This window comes from Sarcophilus harrisii, chromosome 3 (genome assembly GCF_902635505.1).
Source record: "Sarcophilus harrisii chromosome 3, mSarHar1.11, whole genome shotgun sequence".
Lineage (NCBI taxonomy): Eukaryota > Metazoa > Chordata > Mammalia > Dasyuromorphia > Dasyuridae > Sarcophilus > Sarcophilus harrisii.
The window spans coordinates 47,341,389-47,368,245 of NC_045428.1; positions in this window are offsets into that span (position 1 = coordinate 47,341,389).

The window sequence follows — 26,857 nt, forward strand, 5'->3', positions numbered from 1 at the left end:
GTTGCTATATTTGTTGACTGTTTTATCCCTTGAACCTAATCTATTCCACTGATCAACTAATCTATTCCTTAGCCAATACCAAATAGTTTTGGTAACTGCTGCTCTATAGTATAGTTTTAGATCTGGTACAGCTAAGCCACCATCATTTGATTTTTTTCATTAATTCCCCTGAAATTCTTGACCTTTTGTTTTTCCATATGAACTTTGTTGTTATTTTTTCTAGGTCATTAAAATAGTTTTTGGGAGTCTGATTGGTATAGGCGCTAAATAAATAGATTAGTTTAGGTAATATTGTCATCTTTATTATATTTGCTCGCCCTATCCAAGAGCATTTAATATTTTCAATTGGTTAGATCAGACTTAATTTGGTGAAAAGTGGTCTGTAATTTTGCTCATAAAGTTTCTGATTTTCCCTTGGCAGATAGATTCCTAAATATTTTATATTATCAGTAGTTACTTTAAATGGAATTTCTCTTTGTAACTCTGACTGTTGGATTTTCTTAGTGATATATAAGAATGCTGATGACTTATGTGGGTTTATTTTTATAACCAGCAACTTTGCTAAAGTTGTGGATTATTTCTAATAACTTTTTAGCAGAATCTCTGGGGTTCTCTAAGTATACCATCATGTCATCGGCAAGAGTGATAATTTGGCTTCCTCATTGCCTATTCTTATTCCTTTAATCTCTTTCTCAGCTCTTATTGCTATAGCTAGCGTTTCTAATACAATATTAAATAGTAACGGTGATAGTGGGCAACCTTGTTTCACTCAGATCTTATTAGGAATGGTTGCAGTTTGTCTCCATTACATATGATGCTTACTGATGGTTTTAAATAGATGCTGCTGATTATTTTAAGGAAAAGTCCATTTATTCCTATACTCTCAAGTGTTTTTAATAGGAATGGATGTTGGATTTTATCAAATGCTTTTCTGCATCTATTGAGATGATCATATGGTTTTTGTTAATTTGGTTATTGACATGGCCAATTATATTGATAGTTTTCTAATATTGAACCAGCCCTGCATTCCTGGTATAAATCCTACTTGATCATAGTGTATTATCTTGGAGATGATTTTCTGTAGTCTTTTTGCTAATATCTTATTTAAGATTTTAGCATCAATATTCATTAGGAGATTGGTCTATAATTTTCTTTCTCTGTTTTCAGCCTACCTGGTTTTAGGTATCAGTACCATGTCTGTGTCATAGAAGGAATTTGGTAGGACTCCTTCATTCCCTATTTTATCAAATAATTTATATAGCATTGGGCCAATTGTTCTTTAAATGTTTGGTAAAATTCACATGTAAATCCATCTGGTCCTGGGGATTTTTTCTTAGGGAGTTGTTTAATTGCCTGTTCTATTTCTTTTCTGAAATGGGACTATTCAAGCAATTTACTTCTTCCTCTGTTAGTCTGGGAAGTCTGTATTTTTGGAGGTAGTCATCCATTTCACTTAGGTTATCAAATTTATTGGCATAAAGTTGAGCAAAATAACTCCTTATTATTTCTCTAATTTCCTCTTCATTGGTGGAAAGTTCTCCCTTTTCATTTTTAAGACTACTAATTTCATTTTCCTCCCTCCTTTTTCTAATCAGATTTACAAAAGGCTTATCTATTTTGTTGGCTTTTTCATAGAACCAACTCTTAGTTTTATTAATTAGTTCAATAGTTTTTTTACTTTCAATATTTTTAATTTCTCCTTTTAATTTTAGAATTTCCAATTTAGTATTTGATTGGGGTTTTAATTTGGTCTTTTTTAGTTTTTTTAGTTGCAAGCCCAATTCATTAATCTTTTCTTTCTCTGTTTTATTCAAGTAAGCCTCTAAGGATATAAAATTCCCTCTTATTACCGCTTTGGCTGCATCCCACAAATTTTGGTATGATGTCTCATCATTGTCATTATCTTGGGTGAAATTATTAATTGTATCTATAATTTGCTGCTTCACCCAATCATTCTTTAAGATGAAGATTGTTTAGTTTCCAATTACTTTTGGTCTATTTCCCCTAACTTTTTGTTGAATGTAGTTTTTATTGCATCATGATCTGAAAAGAAAGCATTTACTATTTCTGCTTTCTTGCATTTAATTTTGAGGTCTTTATGTCCTAATATATGGTCAATTTTTGAATAGGTTCCATGAACTGCTGAGAAGAAAGTATATTCTCTTCTATCTCCATTCAATTTTCTCCAAAGATCCAACATACCTAATTTTTCTAATATTCTATTTACTTCTTTAATTTCTTTCTTATTTGTTTTGTGGTTTGATTTGTCTAATTCTGAGAGTGCAAGGTTGAGATCTCCTACTATTACAGTTTTGTTGTCTATTTCTTCTTGCAACTCTCTTAACTTCTCCTTTAGGAAGTTGAGTGCCATACCACTTGGTGCATATATGTTTAATATTGATATTGCTTCGTTGTTTATGCTACCCTTTAGCAGGACGTAGTTACCTTCCTTATCTCTTTTAATTAGATCAATTTTTACTTTTGCTTGATCTGAGAAAGGATGGCTACCCCTGCTTTTTTGACTTCACCTGAAGCATAATAGATTTTGCTCCAGCCTTTTACTTTTACTCTATATGCATCCCCCTGCTTTAAATGTGTTTCTTGTAAACAACATATTGTAGGGTTCTGACTTTTGATCCAGTCTGCTATCTGCCTCCTCTTTATGGGGAGTTCATCCATTTACATTTACGGTTAGAATTACTAAATCTGTATTTCCTGCCATCCTAATAACCCCAGATTGTGCTTTACTTATTCTTGCCTCCCCCAACCCTCTTTCCCCTTTTAAACTTATGTACCCCTCTTGTATCACGATACTTATCCTCTTTATAATCCCTCCCTCCCCTTTGAGTCTTTTCCCCCTTCCTTCCCTTATTACTCTTTTCTTTCCCTTTTCCTCTCCCCGTTTTTAATGAGGGCGAGAGAATTTTCTCTAAAACAAATGTCAATTATTTTTCTTTGGCCAACTCTGATGAGAGTAAGATTCACACAATGTTCCTCCCCTCTCTAAATTCCCTCAGATATGATAAGTTTCCTTAGCCTCTTTGTGGGATGTGGTTTCCCTCTTTTTATCCCTCCTTCCCGCCTTATTCTGCCATCATCCCTTTTCCATATCTACTTCCTTTTTATGTTATATCAGTACAATCAAATTATACATGTATTCTTTTGTATATCCACAACAGAAATACAATTCTCAAGAGTTATTTTTACCTTTTTTGCATCTCTTGAGTTCTATTCTTGGAGATCAAATTTTTGTTTAGTTCTGGGTTTTTCTTCAGAAACAAATGGAATTCATTTGTTTCATTAAATGTCCATCTTCTTCCCTGGAAGAAAATGCTCAGCTTAGCTGGGTAGTTTATTCTTGGCTGCATCTCAAGTTCTTGTGCCTTTCGGATATCATATTCCAGGCCCTTCTTTCCTTTAATGTAGAGGCAGCCAGATCTTGGGTGATCCTTATTGTGGCACCTCGGTATTTAAATGGTTTTTTTTTTGGCTGCTTGTAAAATTTTATCCTTAATCTTATAGTTCTGAAATTTTGCCACAATATTCCTTGGGGTTTTTATTTTAGGGTTTCTTTCAGAAGGTGTTCGATGAATTCTTTCAATGCCTATTTTACCTTCTGATTCTATTACATCTGGGCAGTTCTCTTTGATGATTTCTTGTAAAATAGTATCTAGGCTCTTTTTTTTCATCATAGTTTTCAGAAAGTCCAATAATCCTCAGATTATCTCTCTAGATCTATTTTCCAAGTCTGTGTTTTTGCAAGTAGATAATTCGTGGTTTTTCCAGTTTGTCATTTTTTTGTTTTGCTTGACTGATTCTTGCTGTCTCAATGAATCATTAGTTTCAATTTGTTCAGTTCTAATTTTTAAAGAATTATTTTTCTTCAATGCTTTTTACTTCTTTCTGTATATGTCAATTGAGTTTTTGAATGTATTGTTTTGGTCTGTGGAATTTTTTTCCATTTCACTAATTTTTTTTTTAGTGAATTATTTTCTTTTCAATTCACAGATCCTACTTTCTTGCAGTTCTTTATTTTTCCAATTCACCAATTTTGTTTCCTGCACTTCCTGGGAATTTTTTAACTTTTCAATTCGTATTTCAGGAAGTTGTTGCTCTCTTGTAAGGCTTCTCTTTCCTTTCCCCATTTATCTTCTAACTCTCTTTTGAGACTTTTAATGGTCTCTTCTATGAGAGCATTATGTAAAGGAGGACAGTCTGATGCATTTTTGCTGTTTGAGGTCTCTTCAGGTTTGCTGACCTGCTCTTTTCTGCATAGAAGCTGTGGATTGTTCTTTTCATCTTTTTATTCATGTTTTAAAGCCTTTAGGGTAAGTCTCCTAGGCAAGGGGGTTACCAGCTTCCTCTGCAGAATAGGGAGAGATGTAAACCGATTTCCGGCTCCAATGTATGGGAGTGCTCTGTGTGAGAGTTTTCCCTTCCCCCAACAGGAGGTGGATTCAGCACTGGCCGAGCTATCAAACTGCTTAGTAGGGCTGAGTGGATTATCGATTGCCCTCGGCTAGAGACTAAGTAGTGAAAGTGTCACCGCCCAGGCCGGAGCCTCTAGTGGGACTGTGAGTATTAGCAGCTGGCGCCAGACCGCAGAAGCATGACAGCCACAACTCTGCCAAGTGTCTCTGCCTGATGCAAATCGGCCCTGGAAAAGCTCTATGGCCCCAAGCCGAGCTCCCCCCTGCGCAGATTGGAGGCTAACCGGGCTGCGTCCTCCTGCCGTGCAGGATCACAACTGCCCCAAGGAAAAGCCCCTTACTGCGGGTTGGGGCTGCGCGCTTGTGCTGAGATCTGTGCCTTCACCCTCGGTTTGAGACTCTCCTCGGAACCTAATTTCTCTCCCGTCTGCGCCGATCTCCCCCCTGGCCCCGGAACCAACCTTTTTTGGCGAGACTGCAGATTTTTTTCGGCTGGTGAGTTGTTCTACTTCTTATCTTTACGAATTGTAGCAGTCAAGACTATTTTTGAGGCTCGATATAATATTGATAAAGAGGGTAAGAGAAGAGCTTAGAAAGACGCGTGTGTCTTCTCCGCCATCTTGGCTCCGCCCCCGAGTTAAGGTACTTTAAAATGAAAAGTAAATGCCTTTCATTTCTTAAAAAAAGTCAAAAGAACTTCTTGCAATAGATTTTATAGACATTAAAAAGAAAAAAAAAAGAAAAATTACTTTTTGATAGTTCCTCATTCATAGAACTTCCTTCTATCCTCTTGTGTTTTATTTGTAGTGAAGCCTTTGCCTTTAGATCAAGTAGTCAAGTTGTATCTCAATTTATCAGTCAAAACTGTGACTTTCACCTCTCTATACATGTGTAGAATCCATGAGGTTTGAAAAGACTGTGAGGGAGGAAGTGATAGGAAGAAAGAGTTGGAATGGGGATTTGCATCTGGTTCCAGAATAACTTGGGTCTCATTTTCTTTAGATCCCTTTAATGTTTAGTGAGGAGAGGGGTAGGAAATAGGGGAGGAAGAGAAAAGAAGAAAGGGAACAAAGAAAATGGAAAAGAATAAAGAAAAAGAGCAACATAAAGAAAAGAAAAGGTGAAATGATGGATGATGTCAATATTGGGGACCCTTCTACCTGCTCTAATTAAAAAAGACAGTTTTCTAGAAACATATGAGAACATCTCCCCTCACCCCTCTCCTTTAATGGTTAAAAATAGTAATGTGAGAAGGAAATTAGTGCTTCTAGTTTTTTGTCTTATTATTTCTATACTCCTTTATATATTATCATCCATTTCTGGAAAGATAATGTAGCATGTGAAAAAGGCTATCAAGTGTGTTATTCTGAGAACCATCTAAATAAAATTATTTGAATAATAGGAATTAATCCAAGAAAACTAAGTATAGAACTCTGGGTGTGTGTATATATATATTTGAATAAGATGTGAGAATATAATAAAAATTAAAATAAACTAAGTAAGGATAGTCTGCACCCCCATTCCTACACTCACACATAATTGCAAATATATACACATGCTTAATATTCACTTACCAAAGAAGATATTTCCCTAAAATTTTAGATCACTTCATTAACTCTCCCCCAATCCTCAGATGTCTGACTATTATTTAAGAACTACAAATTGATCAGCCATAGTTATTTTTCTTCTTTAGAAAAGAAGGTTGACTTAAACCATTAGAATGCTGGTTGTGGCTTTTGAAGGGTCAAACTTCCTAATTTAACTTTCTTCCACTTTCTTCCCATTAGCTCGATGAAGTAATTTTCATTTTTTTATGAAATCTAACCCACAAGAAGTCATCTCTAGGACTGGAATGTGTGAGTGATGGAGAAAGGGAAATAAAAATAAATTACACTATAACTTTATTACGTATTTAAGAAGAATAAGCAAGTTGGACATAAGAGAGTAGTAGTTTCATACAATATTTTCTGTCTCTCTGGTGCTCCCTATCTTTCTGTCTGTTTCTCTCTGTCTCTCCGTCTCTCTCCCTGTCTCTGTGTGTCTGTGTCTCTCTTTGTCTCTGTCTCTCTCTTTCTGTCCCCATTTCTCCTCTTCCTTCTTTCTCTTTCCACATATGTATAAAAATTTACATACACACATACATATATGGTATGTATTTTATATGGCTTACATCTGAATATTTATTGAATTTGTTTTTATTTTCAAACACTGTAATTTAAAAACATAACTCTACTTTCATTCTTCTATGTAGCAAATCACATTTAACAAATTTTAAAAGAAAGAAGGTGTCAAAAGCTAATAAATATATTAATTGAAGTTGGAAAATGTTTGACATGATTGGTCATCTATAGTTCCCCAACTCTTAATTGGAGAGAAAATTTTACTGATTCATTCTGTGTCAAATTTAGTCATTAAAATAGCATGCCATTCAATTAGGTTTCTTTTGTTTTTCCATTTATATTTGTGTGGCCATTGTTTAAATTGTTTTTCTGCTTCAGAGACTTTTATATCAGTTTTTAGAACCCTTGCCCCAGTTTTCTGAATTTGTCATATGCTGAGTTTCTCGTGGGAATTACATCCATCTGCTTCAATTTGTTCAGAAAGCCTTCAAATGATGAGTTACTATTCTGTATATTCTTTTTAGGGTATATGTCATCCATGTTATCTTTGGGTCAAATGCTGTAGACAGTTTATTCTCTTTTTTGTTTTCCAGCATCATCCAATGTATTATGTGGATAGAACACATAAATCTATTTTGTAGTTTTTGGTGGGTTAAGGATTAATGGGGCGTCTTTGGATTTTCTCTGTTCCTACAAGATGAAGTTGAAAATAAAATAAGAAGTTCAATAAAAATCAAGCCTGTATTTATGGATGATGACCTGTGACAACTCTGCTTCTGTCTGTCAACATTATCAATAAGAATAACAACCAGATGGTAGGAGGAAGGGAAGGGAGTTGAGGGACAGGGAGAAAAAGAGAGAGAGAGAGAGAGAGAGAGAGAGACTGAGAAAGAGAGAGAGACAGAGATATAGAGAGAGACAGAGAGAGACAGAGATATAGAGAGACAGAGAGAGACAGAGACAGAGACAGAGAGAAGAGAAGACATAGATACAGAGTCAGTGACAGAATATCAGATATGGATACAAAGGAAGAGACAATGGGGGAAAAACAAAGGAAGTTTTCTGAAGCAGTCTGATTTTATCCATAATTGAGTAGACTAATTCCTTCTTCATCTTCCATTCAGCTCAACTGATCCTGCGTCTTTTCCTCAAGAAATAAAATGAAATAAGAGTAAGAGAGATGAAAAAAAGTGTGTAGTCTGCGATTAGAGAGTGAAGAAAAGCATGTCAGCTCTCCTTCACTTTATTCTAGGTCTTAAATTAAATACAAAGGATATTTAATTGTGATACAATATAAGCTCTTTTTATGGCTTAAAAATTTCTTACAGATTACTGTACTGCTTAGCACATAGTATGCACTTAACAAAATTCTGAGGATTGAATATATGAGCTAGAGAGGAAGTTAGAGAAGACTGAATATAACCTCCCTCCAATTAAAAAAAAAAATAAATTTAGGGCCAGGTACTTACCAAGGACTTAAACTAAATAGTGAGAAATTAAAAATAAAAACAAACAAACAAACAAAAAACTAATACCTGATCTACAGATTCCAAAGTAACAACCAACATTGTCATCCATAGCAAAAAAATTTAAAAAAATTGATTTGATTTTTGTTTTGTGTTGTTGTTGTTGTTTTTTACATAACAGAAAAACTTTTAGTTCAGCCCAAAGAATCAATGTCTTCTCATACAAGAGAGGTGCTAAGTGATCATAGTTTTGTTGAGTTAAGAGATTAAATAAATATTAATGTGTTGCATGGGGATTCAGAGGGAAACAATATACAAGACTGGTGTTCTTTTCTTGACTTAAGCTAAATTGATCTCTGTGACTCCCAGTTTGTTTCTCTGAACTTCTGATATTTTCATCCTCCCTTTGTATTGTTACCCATCTCTCCTTTATTTATTTATTTTTACTATAATCTTTACTGAACTTCATTTTTCCTGTGCTTGGCCAATTTCTCTAACTTGTCAAGATCCTTTCAAATGCCATGTAGAATAATGGACAAAAGCATTAGTCTTAGTAAATAGATACTATAGTTTCTGTCCCAGTTCTGAAATAATTCAGGATGAGCAAAACCCAATTTTTCTGATCCTCTATTTCCTCATATTTAGAATGATGCACAGTGACATAGTAGATGGAGTGCCAGTCTGGAGAGAGAAAGATTTGTCTTCATGAGTTGAACTTTGGTCTTAGATTAGGTTAAATTTGGTTATTACTAGCTATGTGACACTGGACAAGTCCTTTAATCTATGTTTGCCTCAGTTTAATCATCTGTAAAAGATGGAGCTGGAGAAAGAAATGGAAAAGTAATCCAGCACCTTTGAAAAGAAAGCCCCAAATGGGATCATGAAGAATTAGATATAACTGCAAAAAGACTAAACTAAATAGGGATACTATTACCCTGAAATACCTACCTCAGTGATTCAGGTAATTCCAATGGTCTTGTGATGGGGAGAGCCTTCTGCACCCAGGGAGAGGACTATGGGAACTGAGTATGGACCACAGCATAGTATTTTCACCTTTGTTGTTGTTGTTTGTTTGCATTTTGTTTTCTTCCCCTTTTTTACTTTTTTTAATTTGATTTTGTGTGTGTGTGTGTGTGTGGCGTGATAATTGTGTAAATATGCATAGAAGAATTGCACTTGTTTAATTATGTCAGACTACTTGCCAACATGGGGAGGGGGTAGGAGAAAGGGAGAGGGAAATTTAGAACATGATATTTTGCAAAGCTGAATGTTGAAAATTATCTATGCATATGTATTTTGTTTTTGTTTTTGCTGAGGCAATTGGGGTTAAGTGATTTGCTCAGGGTCACACAGTTAGAAAGTGTTAAATGTCTGAGATTAGATTTAAACTGGTGTCTTCCTAACTTCAGGGCTGGTGCTCTATCCGCTGAGCCACCTAGCTACCCCTCTATGCATATATTTTGAAAATAAATAGCTTTAACAAAAATTAAAAGTTAAAAAAAAAAAGCAATGCCTACCCCTAGAAGCTGGAGTGGTGAAAAGTTTTTGTGAGCTTAAAGTACAATGTATTCAATATGCTAAAATTCTCAATTTCAGATATAAAAAATTATTGGTGCCAGGATCAAAGGATATATCATTTAAAATGTTTCACAAATTTAATCACTATATAAATTATAACTTGCTACTACTATTATTATTCTTGCTGAAAAAGATGTAGAATACATTGCATACAATACATAAAAGATAAAAACATAATATGTATGCACACATTTATATATGCATTATTGTATATATACACACATACACACATATCTATCTATCTCTCTACATATGGGGGAGAACGAGACAGACACATAGAGAAACAGAAACAGAGTGAATGAGACAAAGAGATACAGAGAGAGGGATAAAGACAGATAGTTAAAGACACAGAGAGAGGCACACAGACAGACAGACAGAGACAGAAACAGAGAGACAGAGAAAGAAACTAGGGTAGATTTATGGGAATCAACATTGAGCTAAAGTATAGGATAAAGAATGATATAATTTGACAAAAAAGGAACCTCATCTAATATAATCCGCATACAAAAGTAACATATCTAAAAAAAATTGTTGCTATATTTTACTGTTGCCTGAACAACACTCCCATTATTTGTTAATATAGTCAGGAAAAGACAAGTAGAACATGAACTTTTTGATGCCATGGGCATTCATTTTCATCTTTGTATCTTGCTCCACCTAATGCAGTACTTTACACAAACTAATACTTAACATAGATTTGTTAATTGTGACACAGGTTAATACTTGCTGGGATTTGTGGGATACCAAAATTCTGCTTGTTGTTTGGATTGAGAATGAAAGAAATTGAGATTAGCTCTCATGAGTCGGCTCCAAAGGTGAATTAACTACTTAAAAGTCTAGAGCCAGAACCAAGTCAATTATACAAAGTACATTTCTTTGTTTAACCACATACTATATTTTGTTTATGTTCAATAATTCCCCAAGACTAGTACAAATGACATTAGAATGATCATTACCATCTAAGTATAACATTCAAACCTAGTTTGAATACCAAAAATTAAACTAAAAAAAAATTTAAACATATAGTATACTCAAGGAATTCTACCTACCCAAATGTTTGATTACATTTGCTGTTTACATATCTAAGTTACCTATAATAGAAATAAATCATTCTTTCACCAATTTTTTCATGTATAAATTCTTTTTAATCAATCCAATCTGTGCTTGTCATGAGAGAGAATTAGATTAGTATTCCCCAAACTACATTGATTACTTCTTGCTACCAGTGTTCTTGCAACCAGCAATACGTTGATTGTTTATACTGATATTTCTTTCCATTTTTAAAGTTTTTTGGAAACAAAATGTTGGCAAACTCCATGACTTTCATTATGTTGATGTGATAATGACAGGATAATTATTCTTATTTATCTAGCAATTCATGCTTTGCAAAACACTTTCTTGATAACTATGAGTTGGGTAGCACAAAATGAGAAAAATGAAACTGGAAGAGATGAAGCAAGCTGCCCCAAATCAAATAGTTATTAAGTGAACCTAGAGTTTTGGACCCCAGAGTTCAGTTTAAGATGAAAATTATTGGATGATTGCCTTTTCCAGTGGGAAAAATATCAGGACATAATTTTTGTACAGAATGGGAAGATGGTATGGTATGTCAGCCATGCCTACTGCAAAAGGAAGATGCTTGCAGAAGAATTCATCAGTCCTTCCCTTTGAAGCTAACCTTTAAATATTCTTAGCATTGTCATACTTCATTCTTATGATTCTGATGGTTAACAAAGAGACTTTTAAAAAAGACTATGAAACTTTGGTCCTGGACATTCTTTCCCTTTAGACTAGACTAGAATGCCATGAAACAATTCTGTTACATTTAAAAGACTCACCATGAAATTATTATATTTCTTTGTAATGCATAGAATACTATGCCTAAAGTCCGGAAAAGCTCAGTTCAAATCTTATCTCAGACTCCTACTATATCTATGACTCTGGGTAAAAGCTTAACCACATGCCTCAGTTTCCCCATCTATAAGATAGAGATGATAATAGAATCTACCTCCCAGGGTCATTGTGAAGATGGAATGAGTTTAGATTTGTAAAGTGTTTAGTACATTGTAAGTACTACAAATTGTTGTTGAATTGTTTCATCATGTTTGAATCTTTGAAAACCCATTTGGAAATTTTTTTTGGGCAAAGATACTGGAATATTTTGTCATTTCCTTCTCCAATTCATTTTATTCTCCAGTAAAACCATCTCAGGAAAGGAACTAAGCCAAACTGAGGGTAACTGACAGATGTCAAACCTTTTAGTAACTTAGAGAAACTTCTACCATGTGAAGACTTCTTCCAGTGGAATAGATTGATGACGATCATTTGTTTCAGGGCCAATGCAGTTAACTGAAGCAGGTGTTATGGAACACTTAGACCCCAGTGAGAATCAAAGACAACAAGAGCATCCACTGCATCCTGAACCACTGACAGTTATTTTGACATTGTTTTGGTACTGAACTTTGATAACTCTGGATGAAACAGTGAGACTGATGATTTTATGCAACTGTCTTAAATCTTAAAGATTTAAATCTTTATGTCTGTTTCACACTCAAGTAAAGACATCACAGAAACAAAGGATGAAGAACAACAGGGATAAGTAATCCTTAATGTTTCTTAAATTGAAATGAATCACTTATAAAACAACAATTTTTAAGAACATGTGCTATTTCACTTTTTTGTTAATTGAATAGTGAATAATTCTAAGGCTCTGCCATATCAGTGCCTAAATAGCTAAACAGTCAATTTCTTTGCTTAATTCTACTAAATAACTGATCAATATCACACACACTCACATGCACACACACACATAGAAGAAGAGAAAGAGAAAAAAATACCAAACTTAACTCTGAAAGATTTGTGTAATTAATTAAGTTTAAAAAAGTAATAATACTGGGATAAAACTTTTGTTTGAGACAACAGTGAAATCTTCCATTGTGATCTTTCTTGGTTCTGTGCTAGTGATTACTGATAATTAAAAGGTCAAGAGGTAGAACTACCTTAGACTAGAGGGAAGTATAATGACCAAGTAATAATATAAAAGAATTGAAAATCATGAGGAGAATCCTTACACCCAAAAGGCATTCCTTAATGCCATTTGTACTTTTTATTTTCCCCAGTTAAATGTAAAACAAAATTTTACATTTAATTTTTAAAAGTTTGTTTTAGAGTTTCTCCCTTCCTCCCCAACTCCCTCCCTTAATTCAGAAGGCACATGTGAAGTTATGAAAAATATCTCCATAAAAGTCATATTTCAAAAGAAAGCATAGATTCCCCACCCCCCAACAAAAAAAATCTCTCAAGGAAAAAAAATATGCTTCAGTTTGTTTTCAGACACAGTCAGTTCTTTCTCTGGCTATGGATAGGATAAAAATCCTATCCATGAATCCTTATGAAAACATAAGTCATTTAGAGTAGCTCTGAATCATTGTATTGCTGAAAATAGCAAAGTCATTCACAACTACTCTCGCTAGAACATTGCTATTACTTTGTAAACACTACATTTCACTTTGCTTGAGTTCATGAAGGACTTTTCAAATTTTTCTGAAAGCATCCTGCTCATCATTTCTTATAAAATTATAATATTCCATCAAAATATTATTAATATTCCACAATTTTTTTCATCTATTACCCAATTGAGGGGAATAACTCTAAATTTTCAATTTTTTTTACCCCAGGAAAATATTATATAAATCACATTTCAGGAAAGACATTAATAAGGTTGAATAGCATCTAGTGGGAGCCAATTATGGTGATGAAAATCTATATAAAAATGTCATTTAAGGTTCAGTTGAAGGTTCTAGTGATGTTTACTTTGTAGAGAAGAAGCCTCTAAAGAGTTTAGGAACTTTGTATTTTGAAGGATTGTCTTTCAAGAAAAGTGAATAACTTTATTTTGCTTGGCACTTGATGAAAAATAGAGGAAGCTTTGAGGAAACACATTTATATTTGATTTCAGGAGAAAAATATAAAAAAAAATTAGTTAATTCTCAAAATATAATGAGATTTCCTAGGAAAATTGTTGTATGTACTTTAATATATGTCTTCATGAAATGGAAGTATAATCATTTGACTCCAGTGCCTGATAGAGAGGAGATTTTTAATACGTCTTTGTTTAGTTGGTTCATACATCTTACCCTCAATTTCTTGTTGGGTCTGGAGTTGCAAAGATATGAATTTAAATTGGCCCTCAGATGCTCATTAACTATGTGGATAAGCCACTTAATTCTGCTCGCCTCAGTTTCCTTTTCTCTAAAATGAGCTGGAGAAGTAAATGACAAATCATTTCTTTGTCAACAAAACCCCAAATAGAGTCATAAAGACTTGGATATAACTGAAATGACTGAACAACAATAAGAAAATGTTTCAGGATATTTTTTTTCTTTTACTATTGATTGGCTGGCAGATGGGAATAGCAGTATTCTAAAAATTAAAAATTGAAGGAAATGAATACTCAGTGGACAGGGGAAAGGCAAGGAAACACTGAACAAGATCTATGAGAAACTGGTTGAGTTTCATGGTTTTATGGGCATTATGATGTCACAAATATAAAAGAGAAGAGACACCAGATACTTGTATATTTTAACAGGGTAAAAAATTAACAGAATGTAAAGTAATTGATGATAGAGGATCATTGAATTTATTTCTCATTAAAATGTTTAAGAAATTTTCACTTTATATTAAAATATCAGTTTAATGTATTCAATATGAATTTCTAATCTTTAAATTTATTTAAATGCATGTTTATTATTTTGCTAAGTGGAAAAATAAACAATGTTTTTTTTTTGAATAATATACTTGTTGGTATCATTTAGTAAAGTAATAATATGGTTATTACATTATATAAATTAAGTAATTGTATTGAACAGTGTTAAATAAAAGATTGTTGCTAGTATTTTGCACAAAGCAATCATATGGATCCTTTATCACTATAGTCATCATTATTACCAACATCACCATCAGTGATATTTATATAAGATTTTCTAGTAAGTCTGAGTGTAGTTTTCAAGAGTTAAAGCTTTAAACTGTACTAAAACTTCAAGCAATTAAAATTTCAACCTTTTCTAAAACTTTTGGGACATTTTATATGGTATTTTAAAATTTCACACTAAATTAGTTACATTGATTTATTTGGATATTACTAAAACATTGTGAGATAGATCTTAAAGATATAGTAATTCCCACTTTATAGATGAGGAAATGAAGTCTAGGAAAAATCAAATGACTTGCCCATCATAAAGATAGTTAAATATCAGGTATAATTTTGGAACTTAGATGATTCAGACACACAGCCCACCATTCTATTCATATAGAACTGATCATGCACAGTGCTTATTTAATCAAATAAGCATTTGTTATGTACTAATTATGTACACAATTCAAGTGTGTGGAAACATTTCTAATTATAATTCACATAAAATGCATTGCATCTATTTAATGTTATTTTAATACAAAGGTTATTTACTTTAGGTTCATGAGCTTGAGATATAGAGAAATGCTAGATAAATAGATAAACTATTTCAATATGATTCCTTTTCTTTAAAGTCTTAGATATTTATTTTTATGTATTGTGAGAGTATAATGCACATGCTGGATCTGGTTTTTAGTCTTTTAGCACACTGGGAAGATGATTTATGGAGAGAATCATAATAATATAGGAGAAAAGAACTCAAAAGTGACTATGGAGCATCTATGATATTGCATAACTGGTTCTGATTGACTAATAATTGGTTGAAGGATGTATTCTCTGATTGACTAGAAAGCCAATTCAAAAGACCTAGCAACTTTAACTCTTTCTTCTTTAATTCTCTTTTATTCATTCAAGATGAGAGTGTTAAGAGATGATGTGATGTAGAAAGGGGAAATACCAAAGACCATTCTTCCTACTCTGAAACCTTATTTTCCCCTAGAAGTGCACTAGGTTTGATTTTTTCTTCCTCCTTTTCCATTTTACTTAGAAGAAATTGAGCATTTCCAATCTTTAAAGTTTGAGGGGATAAAATAGGTACCTCAGCATCCTGAGAGTTAGAGTCCTATCAGTTTTTGTAGCCAGCATAACATTGATGACCCAAGTATTATGAAGACATTATTGGGAGTAGCCCTTAGGACATAATTCCTTTGGAAGAACTCAAGGAGCAGTCATGAACTTTCTAGGATCAGTACTGTATTTGAGTCAACTCTTCCAAAGAACAAGATTATATGAGATAAAAAATTTTAAAAAATTGAGCTGTTAGAATAATGTTTTCCCTCTATATTTCTAAAGTAAACATTTATTTGTAAGAACAGGTTTATGTTAAGTGGTTAAATGGACCAAGGCTGCTAGTCAGGGACAGTTAAGAAAAGAGATAATCAGTAGTCTTTGACCATCAGTCAGGGCTCTAGCCAATGCAATGGAGGAAAAATAAAACATCCCTGTCTCCTCAGAGTTCTATCTTGGAATGCTCTGATCTGATGCAGCCCAACCTGAGATTGAGTAAGGACAGAAAATATGTTAGATATACATTTTAAATATTATTCTGATGAGACCATAATCTTCAACAGATTTCCAAAAGCTTCCATCACACATGAAAAGGTTAAGATTCTTCACTTCAGGTCATATATTTTCCAGTTTTATTAAACTTAATATCCTTATATATGCAGTATATTTTCCCTCAGAAAATGAATTTTAAATTCTAGGGATTCATTGCTGATATGAAGAGCTAAAAGTTTTAAAATAAAATAAATAAAAAATGCAGCCAGGGATAGAAAACTTTATAATATCCCCTCTTAGTTAGATTATCATTCACAGAGGAATGGATAATGTTGATTTTTATCTCCACTCTTTTTCATCATTGAATATGGAATTTGCTGCTAAACACACATCAAAGATTTCTTTTTTCAGTAGGAAATTTAAAGATAGAGGTTGAAGTTAAAGAGCTTTAAGTTTGAAATAGCTATGTGGCCATGGACTTTGAGGTCCAGAGCTGGAACTAAAGTCTATAATGGGACTATTTTAAGCATTTGGGGAAACTACAAATAATATTTCCATGTGTGCAGAGTGTAAAGGAGAATTCATGATACAGAGGAGCTCATGTCTTTTGAAAGTACACCAATAACCAATACAGTATTGGCCAATTAAAGCATTATCTTTTACTCCTAAAGACAGCACTAGAAGGAATAAGAACATAAATTCAATCAAGACTATTACAGATATGCCTCTGTGTGAGAAATTTATAAATACTTGCAATATAAACAAGTTAGAAAGCTTTGTATCTATTCTTTTTTTTTAATAAACTGAAGACATATTTTGTAATCTGTTATTCCTCTTCAATTTCTATTTCATAAGTTCAAATATCTATTTATGCATTTTCAAAAAGTAAATCACTAAAGCCATACACTTGCTAATATTCTTTTCTTTCTTTGAAAAAAATAGAATAAGGAAAAAAAGGAAAACAAAAATAAATACAAAAAAAAAAATAAAGCAATACAAATTGTTTTATCTACTCAGCAGAATAGCGGGGAGGATATAAAATATATAACAACAAATTACCAGTTCAAGAAAGTTTTATATATGTATATATATATATATATGTATATATATATATGTATATATATATATATATATACATACACACACATATAAGTAGAAGAAATTTCATCCATGAATAACCATTTTTCTTTACTTCCTTGTAAATTATTCTTTGGTTTTCTGCTGCTCACTTTATTTACTTTATTCTTTTTCCCACTTTCATTCTCAAGAAACTATTATTTCCAAGAAAACTACATTTAATAAAAATATATATGTATATAAACATAGATATATAGATGAAACTATACGCTCACCCCACACACACCCATCCCCCCATATATCTTTCCTTTCTTTGCTGACTCTTTAATTAAATTCTGCTCCATAACTTATCTTATTATTACTTAATCTCCCCCCACCCAAGGATCCCTCCCTTGTCTTCTTCCTTCACCCTTTGATTTCCCCATTGGCCCATTCTCCCCCCTTATTTCTTTATCCATTTGGAGGGCACAACATCCTTTGTGCTATATATGTAGTGTTGCCAATTTAACTCATTCCCAGTATGAGTGAGTTTTCAACACTACAAGCTCCCTTAATCCCTCTAATGCCTCTGTGCCTATTTTTCCTCTGCCCCTCATTTATATAATTATGATGAACTCTACCAATCTTTCTTTTGAGCTACCCTATTGTTGATGTGAATCTTATATACATACATACATATATATATATATATAGATATAAAACATAACTTTCCATGTTTAAACAGTTTGTCCATATTAAGTTTCTTAAAATTGATCTTCCATCTTTGATCTTATATATTAAATTTTCTATTAAGTTTGGGTTTGGTTGATAGAAAGTCCTCAAAATCTGCAAATTCATTAAATGTCCATTTTTTCTCATTCAGAATTAAAACTAATTTTGCTGGATATGATATTTTTGGCTGCAGGCCTGATTTTTTTGATTGTCAGCAAATATGTTTCCAGGATCTGTGGTTTTTTATTGTAGTTGTGGATAAGTGTGAATTGCTTTTGCTTGTTTCTTGCAAAATTTTCCTTTTGAGCTGAGGGTTTCAATATTTGTCTATAATATTCCTGTATGATTTCCATAAGGATCTCTTTGAATTAGGATTGGTAGATTTTTTTTTTTCTATTTCTACTTTCCCCTCATGTTAAATTATTCCAGGACAGCTCTCTTATATTATTTCCTGCATTGTTGTGTTAAGGTTCTCTTTTTGGTCAGAATGTTCTGGTAGTCCAATTATTTTATATTTTAGTTTCTTGATCAATTCTCCACATCTATCATTTTTCTTACAAGATGTTTCACATTCTGTTCTATTTTATCATTCTTTATAATCTGTTTTGTTATTTCTTGCTCTATCATAGCTTCCCTGGCTTTCCCTTGGTCAGTTCTGGATTTCAAAGCATTATTTTCATCTTTGAGACACTATACCTCTTTTTCTAGTTGGTTAACTTCTTTTCATAAGCTTCTTGTTTTTCTTCAATGGTTTTAATTTTTTTCATTACTTTTCCCTCAATATCTCTCATCTGATTTTCTTAATCTTTTTTTGAGTTTTTCCATTAAATTTCTCTGGGCAGGGAATCATTTCATGTTACTCTTTAGGACAGAAGCTTTTATTTATTTTTTAATTTTCAAAACATATGCATGAATAATTTTTCAACATTAACCCTTGCAAAACCTTGTGCCAGAACCTTTGAATGTAAAAATGTTTTTTCCAGTTTATTGTTTGCTTCCTAATCTTGCCTGCATTAATTTTGTTCTTACAAACAATTTTTAACTTAATATAATCAAAATTATTTATTTTTGTTCAGTAATTGTCCATTTCCTTAGTGGCTGCACATTCCTTCCTTCTCAGATCTGTGGAGTGAGAATGTTATGTTATGCTCTATACTCAGTTCCCACAGTTCTCTCTCTGGGTGTAGATGGCTCTTTTTGTCACAAGATCATTGGAACTGGCATCAATCATCTCATTGCTGGAGACATTCATGTCTATCATAATTGATCTTCCTGTAATATTGATGTTGCAGTGTACAATGATCTCCTGGCTCTGCTCACTTTACTTAGCATCAGTTCATGTCTCTCCAGGCCTTTCTGAAATCATCCTGCTGGTCATTTCTTACAGAACAATAATATACCATAGCATTCATATACCATAATTTATTCAGCCATTCTTCAATTGATGAGCATTCACTCAGTTTCCAGTTACTTGCCATTACAAAAATGACTGCTACAAACACTTTGCACATGTGGGTCCCTTTCCCTCCTTCAAGATCTCTTTGGGATACTACTGGGTCAAAAGGAATGCACAGTTTGATAGCTTTTTGAGCCTATTGCCAAATTAGTCTCCAGAATGGTTGGATTCATTCACAGTTCCACCATCAATGTATCAGTGTCTCAGTTCTCCCACAACCCAACATTGGTCATTATCTTTTCCTGTCATCTTAGCCAGTCTGAGACGTGTGTAGTGGTAACTCAGAATTGTCTTAATTTACATTTCTCTGATCAATAGTGATTTGGAGCACTTTTTCATGTGACTACAAATAGTTTCCATTTCTTCATCTGAAAATTTTCTCTTTATATCCTTTGACCATTTATCAATTGGAGAATGGCTTGAACTATTATAAATTTGAGTCAATTCTCTATATATTTTAGAAATGAGGCCTTTATCAGAACCTTTGGATGTAAAAATGTTTTCCTAATTTATTGCTTCCTTTCTAGTCTGCATTAGTTTGGTCTGTATAAAACCTTTTTAACTTAATATAATCAAAATTTTCTATTTTGTGATCAATGATGATCTCTAGTTCTTCTCTGGTCACAAATTCCTTCATCCTCCACAGGTCTGAGAGGTAAACTATCCTATGTTCTTACAATTTGTTTATAATATCATTTTTTATGTCTAGATCATGAATCCATCTTGACCTTATCTTGCTATATGATGTTAGGTATGGGTTTATGCCTAATTTTTGCCATGCTAGTTACCAATTTTCTCAGCAGTTTTTGTCAAATAGTGAATTGGTATCCTGAAAGCTGGGGTCTCTGGCCTGTCAAATACTAAATTATTATAGTCATTCACTATTTTGTCCTATGAACCTAACCTATTACACTGATTAAATACTCTATTTTTTAGCCAAATGGTTTTGATGACCACTGTTTTGTAATATAGTTTTCCATGTGGCACAGCTAGGCCACCTTCATTTGCTTTTTTCCCCCATTAATTAACTTGAAATTCTTGACCTTTTGTTCTTCCAGATGAACTTTATTATATTTTTTTCTAGATCTGTAAAATAATTTCTTGGGAGTTTGATTGGTTGGGCATGAATAAGTAGATAAGAATAGGTAATACTGTCATTTTTATTATATTTGCTCTACTTATCCATGAGCACTTGATGTTTTTTCCAATTGAAGAGATCAACATTATTTGTGTGGAAAGTGTTTTGTAGTTGTGTTCATATAGTTCCTGTCTCTGCTTCACCAGGTAGATTCAGAATGTTTTATATTATCAACAGTTATTTTAAATTGAATTTATCTTTATTTCTTGCTGTTGAATTTTGTTAGTGATGTATAAAAATGCTGATGATTTATGTGGATTTATTTTATATCTTGCAACTTTGCTAATGTTGTAAGTTGTTTCTAATAGTTTTTTAGAGGATTTTGTAGGGTTCTCTAAGTATACCATCATATCATCAAAGAGTGATAATTTGGTTTCCTCCTAACCAACTCTAATTCCTTTAATTTTATTTTCCTTCTGTTATTGCCAAAGCTAACATTTGTAACACAATACTGAATAGTAATGGTGATAGTGAGTAACCTTGTTTCTTTCACTCCTGAACTTATTAGGAATGGTTCTAATTTGTCCCCATTACATAAGATACTTATGGTTTTAAATAGATACTACTGATCATTTTAAGGAAACCTCCCTTCACTCCTATACTCTCTAGTGTTTTTAATAGGAACAGGTGTTGCCTATAGCACTACTATACTTGGTTTCATATACCAAGTATAGTGGTATACTATTCCACTGCCTATACCATACAATACTTGTTTCCCTATACCAAGAAAAGGTCAAAATGAGTTCATGATTTAGACATTAAGAGTAATATTATAAGTAAATTAGAAGAACATAGAATAGTTTACCTCTCAGAGCTGTGGAGAAAGAAGGAATTTGTGACCAAAGAACTGGAACTCATAATTGAACACCAAGTAGATAATTTTGATCATATTAAGCTAAATATTTTTGTACAAGCAAAACTAATGCACACAAGATTAGAAGGGAAGTAATGAATTGGGAAAACATTTTGTACCTTCAAGGGTTCTGATAAAGGCTTCATTTCTAAAATGTATAGAGAATTGACTCAAATTAATAAGAATTTAAGCTATTCTCCAGTTGATAAATGGTCAAAAGATATGAACAGACAATTTTCAGATGAAGAAATTAAAATTCCTAATCATGTGAAAAGTTTTCTGAATAATTACTAGCCAGAGAAATGCAAATTAAGACAACTCTTAGGTACCACTATAAATCTCTCAGATTGGCTAAGATAACAGAAAAAGATAATGACACATGTTGGAGGGGATGTGGGAAAACTGAAACACTGATATATTGATTGTGGAACTGTGAACAAATACCACCATTCTAAAAAGCAATTTGTAACTGTGCTTGAAAAATTATCAAATTGTGCATATCCTTTGATTCTGCAGTGTTTTTACTGGACCTATATCCTAAAGAGATCTTAAAGAAGAGAAAGGTACCCACATGGGTAAAAATCTTTGTAGTAGCAAGAAACTGGAAACTGAGTGGATGCCCATCAGTTGGAGAATGGCTGAAAAAGTTATGGTATTTGAATGTTATAGAATATTATTGTTCTATAAGAAACAATCAGCAGGATAATTTTAGACAGGATTGGAGAAACTTACATGAACCGATACCAAGTGAAATGAACGGAATCAGGAGATCATTCTACACAGCAACAATAAGATCATCCAATAATCCAATGGACATAATTCTTTCTGACAATGAGATGGCTGAGGTAATTTTCAATGATGTTGTGATGAAGAAAGCCATCTATACCCAGAGAGAGGACTGCAGGAACTGAATGTGGATCATAACATAACATTTCACTCTTTTTGTTGTTGTTAATTTGCATTTTGTTTTCTTATTCAATTTCTTTTCTTTTTGATCTGATCTTTCTTGTGCAGCAAGATAATTGGAACAAATATGTTTACATATGTTGGAGTTAATGTTTATTTTAACGCATATAACATATATTGGATTACATATCATCTAAGAGAGAAGATGGGGGGAAAGAAGGAAAAAAATTGGAACATAAAACTATGCAAGAATAAATTTTGAAAAAAATTATTCATGCATATGTTTTTTAAAAAAGAATGGGTATTGGATTTTATCAAATGATTTTTCTTCATGTATTGATATAATCATATGATTTTTGTTATTTTGGTTATTGATATAGGCAATTATGCCAAAAGTTTTCCTAATATTGAACCAGCCCTGCATTCCTGGTATAAATCCTACTTGGTTATAGTGTTTTATCTTGGGGATGACTTTCTGTAATCTTTTTGCTAATCTTTTGTTTAAGATTTTACATCAATATTCATCATTAAAAATGGTTTATCATTTTCTTTCTCTGTTTTCATCCTACCTGGTTTAGGTATCAGCACCATATCTGTGTCACAAAAGGAATTTGGTAGGACTTCTTCTTTCCTTATTTTCTCAAATAGTTTGCATAGTATTGGAATTAATTGTTCTTTAAATGTTTAATAGAATTCACATGTAAATCCATCTGGCCCTGGAAATTTTTCCTTGGGGAGTAGATTAATAGTTTGTTCTATTTCTTCTTTTCCTAAAATGGGTTTCTTTAAGTAATTTATTTCCTTTTCTGTTAATCTGGATAATCTAAATTTTTAGTAGCTATTCCTCTTTTCACTTAGATTATCATATTTACTGACATGTATTTGGGCATAATTTGGGCATATATTTGGGCATAATTATTGCTCTAATTTCCTCTTCATTCGTGGAAAGTTCTCCCTCTTCATTTTTGAGATTATCAATTTGATTTTCTTCTTTCCTTTTTTTAATTCCATTAACTAAAGATCAATCTATTTTGTTGGGTTTTGCATAAAATCAACTCAGTTTTGTTTTTAATTCAATATTTTTCTTACTTTCAATTTTATTAATCTCCCCTTTTATTTTAAGAATTTCAAATTTGATATTTAATTGGGAGTTTTTAGGTTATCCTTTTTCTAGATTTTTTTTTATTTGCAAGCCCAATTCATTGATCTTCTCTTTCTCTATTTAATGTAAGTAAGCATCTAGAGACATAAAATCTCCCCTAATATCATTGCCATTCTCTTGGTTGGAATTATTTATTGTGTCTATGATTTGTTGTTTCACTCGCTCATTCCCTGGAATTATTTTATTTAGTTTCTAATTGATTTTTGGTCTATTTTCCCCTGTCCTTTTATTTAATGTAATTTTTATTGCATCATAATCTGAAAAATTTCACTTACTATTTCTACCTTTCTACATTTGATACATGATCAATTTTTGTATAACTTCCTTGAACCATTGACAAAAAAGCAAACTCCTTTCTGTCTCCATTCAATTTCTCCAGAGATTTATTATCTCTAACTTTTCTATAATTCTATTTACCTCCTTAACTTCTTTCTTATTTATTTTGTGGTTTGATTTATCTAGTTCTGAGAGATCCCCCATTAGTATAGTTTAGTTGTCTAATTCATTGTGTATTTCTCTTCACTTATCCTCCAGGAATCTGATGATTTACCATTTGGTGCATATATGTTTAGTACTGATATTACTTCATTATCTATGGTATCTTTAAGTTGTGTATAGTTTCCTTCCTTTTCTCTTTTCATTAGACCTATTTTTGCTTTTGTTTGATGTGAGATTAGTTTTGCTACCCCTGCTTTTTTATTTTTATTTTTTTTTGCTTCAACTGAAGCATAATAAGATTATGCTCCTGCCTTTTACCTTTACTCAAATGCATCACTCTACTTTAAATGAGTTTCTTGTAAACAATGAATTGTAAGATTCTGGCTTTTAATCTAATCTGCTATCTGATTCTGTTTTATGGGAGAGTTCATCCAATTCACAGTCACACATAAAACTGTATTTCCTGCCATGTTGTTTACCTCCAGTCATATTTTTCTTCCTTTCCCCTCTTTCTTTCATCCTCAATAATTTGTCACTGATCACTTCTTCCCTCAATCAGCTCTCCCCCTTTGCAGGTCCTTTGCCTTTCTTATACCTTTCCCCTTCTATTAGCCTCCTACCATTCTTTCCTCCTTCCCTCCTACTTTCCTATACTGTGAAATAAGCTTCTCTGTGAAGCTAAATGTGTATGATATTCTCTATTTGAGCCAAATCTCATGAGAGTAAGATTTATCCAACACTCATCTCCTTCCTCTCTTTCCCTCAATTGCAATAGGTATTTTTTGCCTCCTCATGAGATTTAATTGGCCCCATTTAAATGAATTTTCCTCTTCTTCCAGTAGAATCAACAGTCCTCCTCTAATTCCTTTTTTAAATCATCACAATAAAATCACATTATATCTGTACATACCCTACAGCATACCCTATAACAAAAATACAGATCTCAACAGTTAAACCATATCATCTTTCCTTATAAGGAAATACACTTTTTAACTTTTAAAGAAAGTTATTTTTTTCTTTTCTTTTTTAACCTTTTTATGGTTCCTTTGAGTTCTGTATTTTAAGATCAAATTTTTATTCAGCTCAGATCTTTTAATCAGAAATAGATGAAATTCATCTGTTTCATTGAATGTCCATTTTCCCCCTTGAAAGGTGCAATCTAAGTCCCTTTGCCTTTGCAATGTTGGATTTCATGCCCTTTGAACTTTTAAAGTAGAAGCTGCTATCTCCTGGGTAATTTTGATTGTGGCACCTCAATATTTGGATTGATTCCTTCTGGCTATTTGTGTTTATGTCTATCCAAATATTTTATTTTGTGTATACTTATTTTTAAATGGAATTTCTCTTTCTCTTGTGGATGTGCTTTGGTGGTAATATAATAAAATGCTGATGATTTGTGTGGGTTTATTTTATATCCTGCAACTTTGCTAAAGTTGTTAATTGTTTCAAATACATTTTTCGATGATTTTCTTGGATTCTCTAAGTATACCGTCATATCATTTGCAAAGAGTAATAGTTTTATTTCCTCATTGCCTATTCTAATTCCTTTAATTTATTTTTCTTTTCTTATTGGGAATGCATCTGACTTTTCTCCATTACAAATAATGCTTGCTTTTGGTTTTAGATGGATACTACTTATTATTTTAAGAAAGCTTTCTTAATCCTTGTTCTTTACTGTTTTTAATAGGAATATGTGCTATATTTTGTCAAAAGTTTTTCATGCATCTATTGAGATTATCATATGATTTCTATTGGTTTAGTTATTGATATGATTGATAATGGTAATAGTTTTCCTCATATTGAAACACCTCTGCATTCTTAGTATAAATCCCACTTGGAATAGTGTATTATCTACCTTATAAGTTGCTGTCATTTCTTTACTAATATTTTATTTCAAATTTTTGCATCAATATTCATTAGGGAGATTGGTCTGTAATTTTCTTTCTTTTTTCTTTTTCTTTTTTCTTTTCTTTTCTTTTCTTTTCTTTTTTTTTTTTTTGGCTCTTCTTGGTTTAGGTATCAGTGCCAAATTAGTTCTATAACACAAATATGGCACTAGTTGTTTTAATTGTATGCGTAACTCATTGACCACTTATTTCTATTTTATTCATGTAACTATTTAGAGATATAAAATTTCCTCTAAGAACTGCTTTGGCTGCGTCCCCTTGCTTTTGGTATGTTGTCTCATTATTGTCATTCTCTGGAATGAAATTATGGATTATTTCTGTGAATTGTTGTTTGACTGATGCATTTTTAGAATTAGATTATTTAATTTCCAATTGACTTTTAGTCTATCTTTCCCTGGGTCTTTACTTTATTGATATAGTTTTTATAACACTGTGGCCAGAAAGGAAGCATTCACTATTTCTGCCTTTCTAAATTTGATTGTAAGGTTTTTATGAACTAATACGTGGTCAATTTTTTTGTAGGTGCCATGTATTTCTGAGAAAAAAAAGATATATTAGTTTCTTTCTCTATTCAATTTTTTCCACAGGTCTATATCTAGGTTTTCTAGAGTTTGCTTAAACCACCTAGTTACTTTCTCGGTTATTTTGTGCTTAGAGTTGTCTGATTCTGAGAGGGGAGATGAAATCCCCCACTAATAGAGTTGAGCTGTTTATTTCTTCTTGTAACTGGCTTAATATTGACATTTGTATGCTCTACCACTTAGTGCATATACATTTAATATCATTACTGCTTCTTTTTTTATGGAACCCTTTATCAAGATACATTTTTTTTCTTATCTCTTTTAAGTAAATATACTTTTACTTTTGTTTTATGTGAGATCTGGGATCTGCTAACCCTGCTTTTTTTTTTTTTTTTACTTCATAATTTATGCATAATAAATTGGCTCCCAGTCTTTTACCTTTACCTGTATGTGTCCTTCTGTGCCAAAACAATCATGTATTACAACTTGATTGACTATTTCTCAAATAATAGGCATCGATTTTCAATTCTTTAAGTACAGCAAAAAGAATTGCTACTATATTTTTGTACATTTTTCTTTAAATTGTGGAAGGGGGGAGTTACAGACTTAGAAGTGGTATTACTGG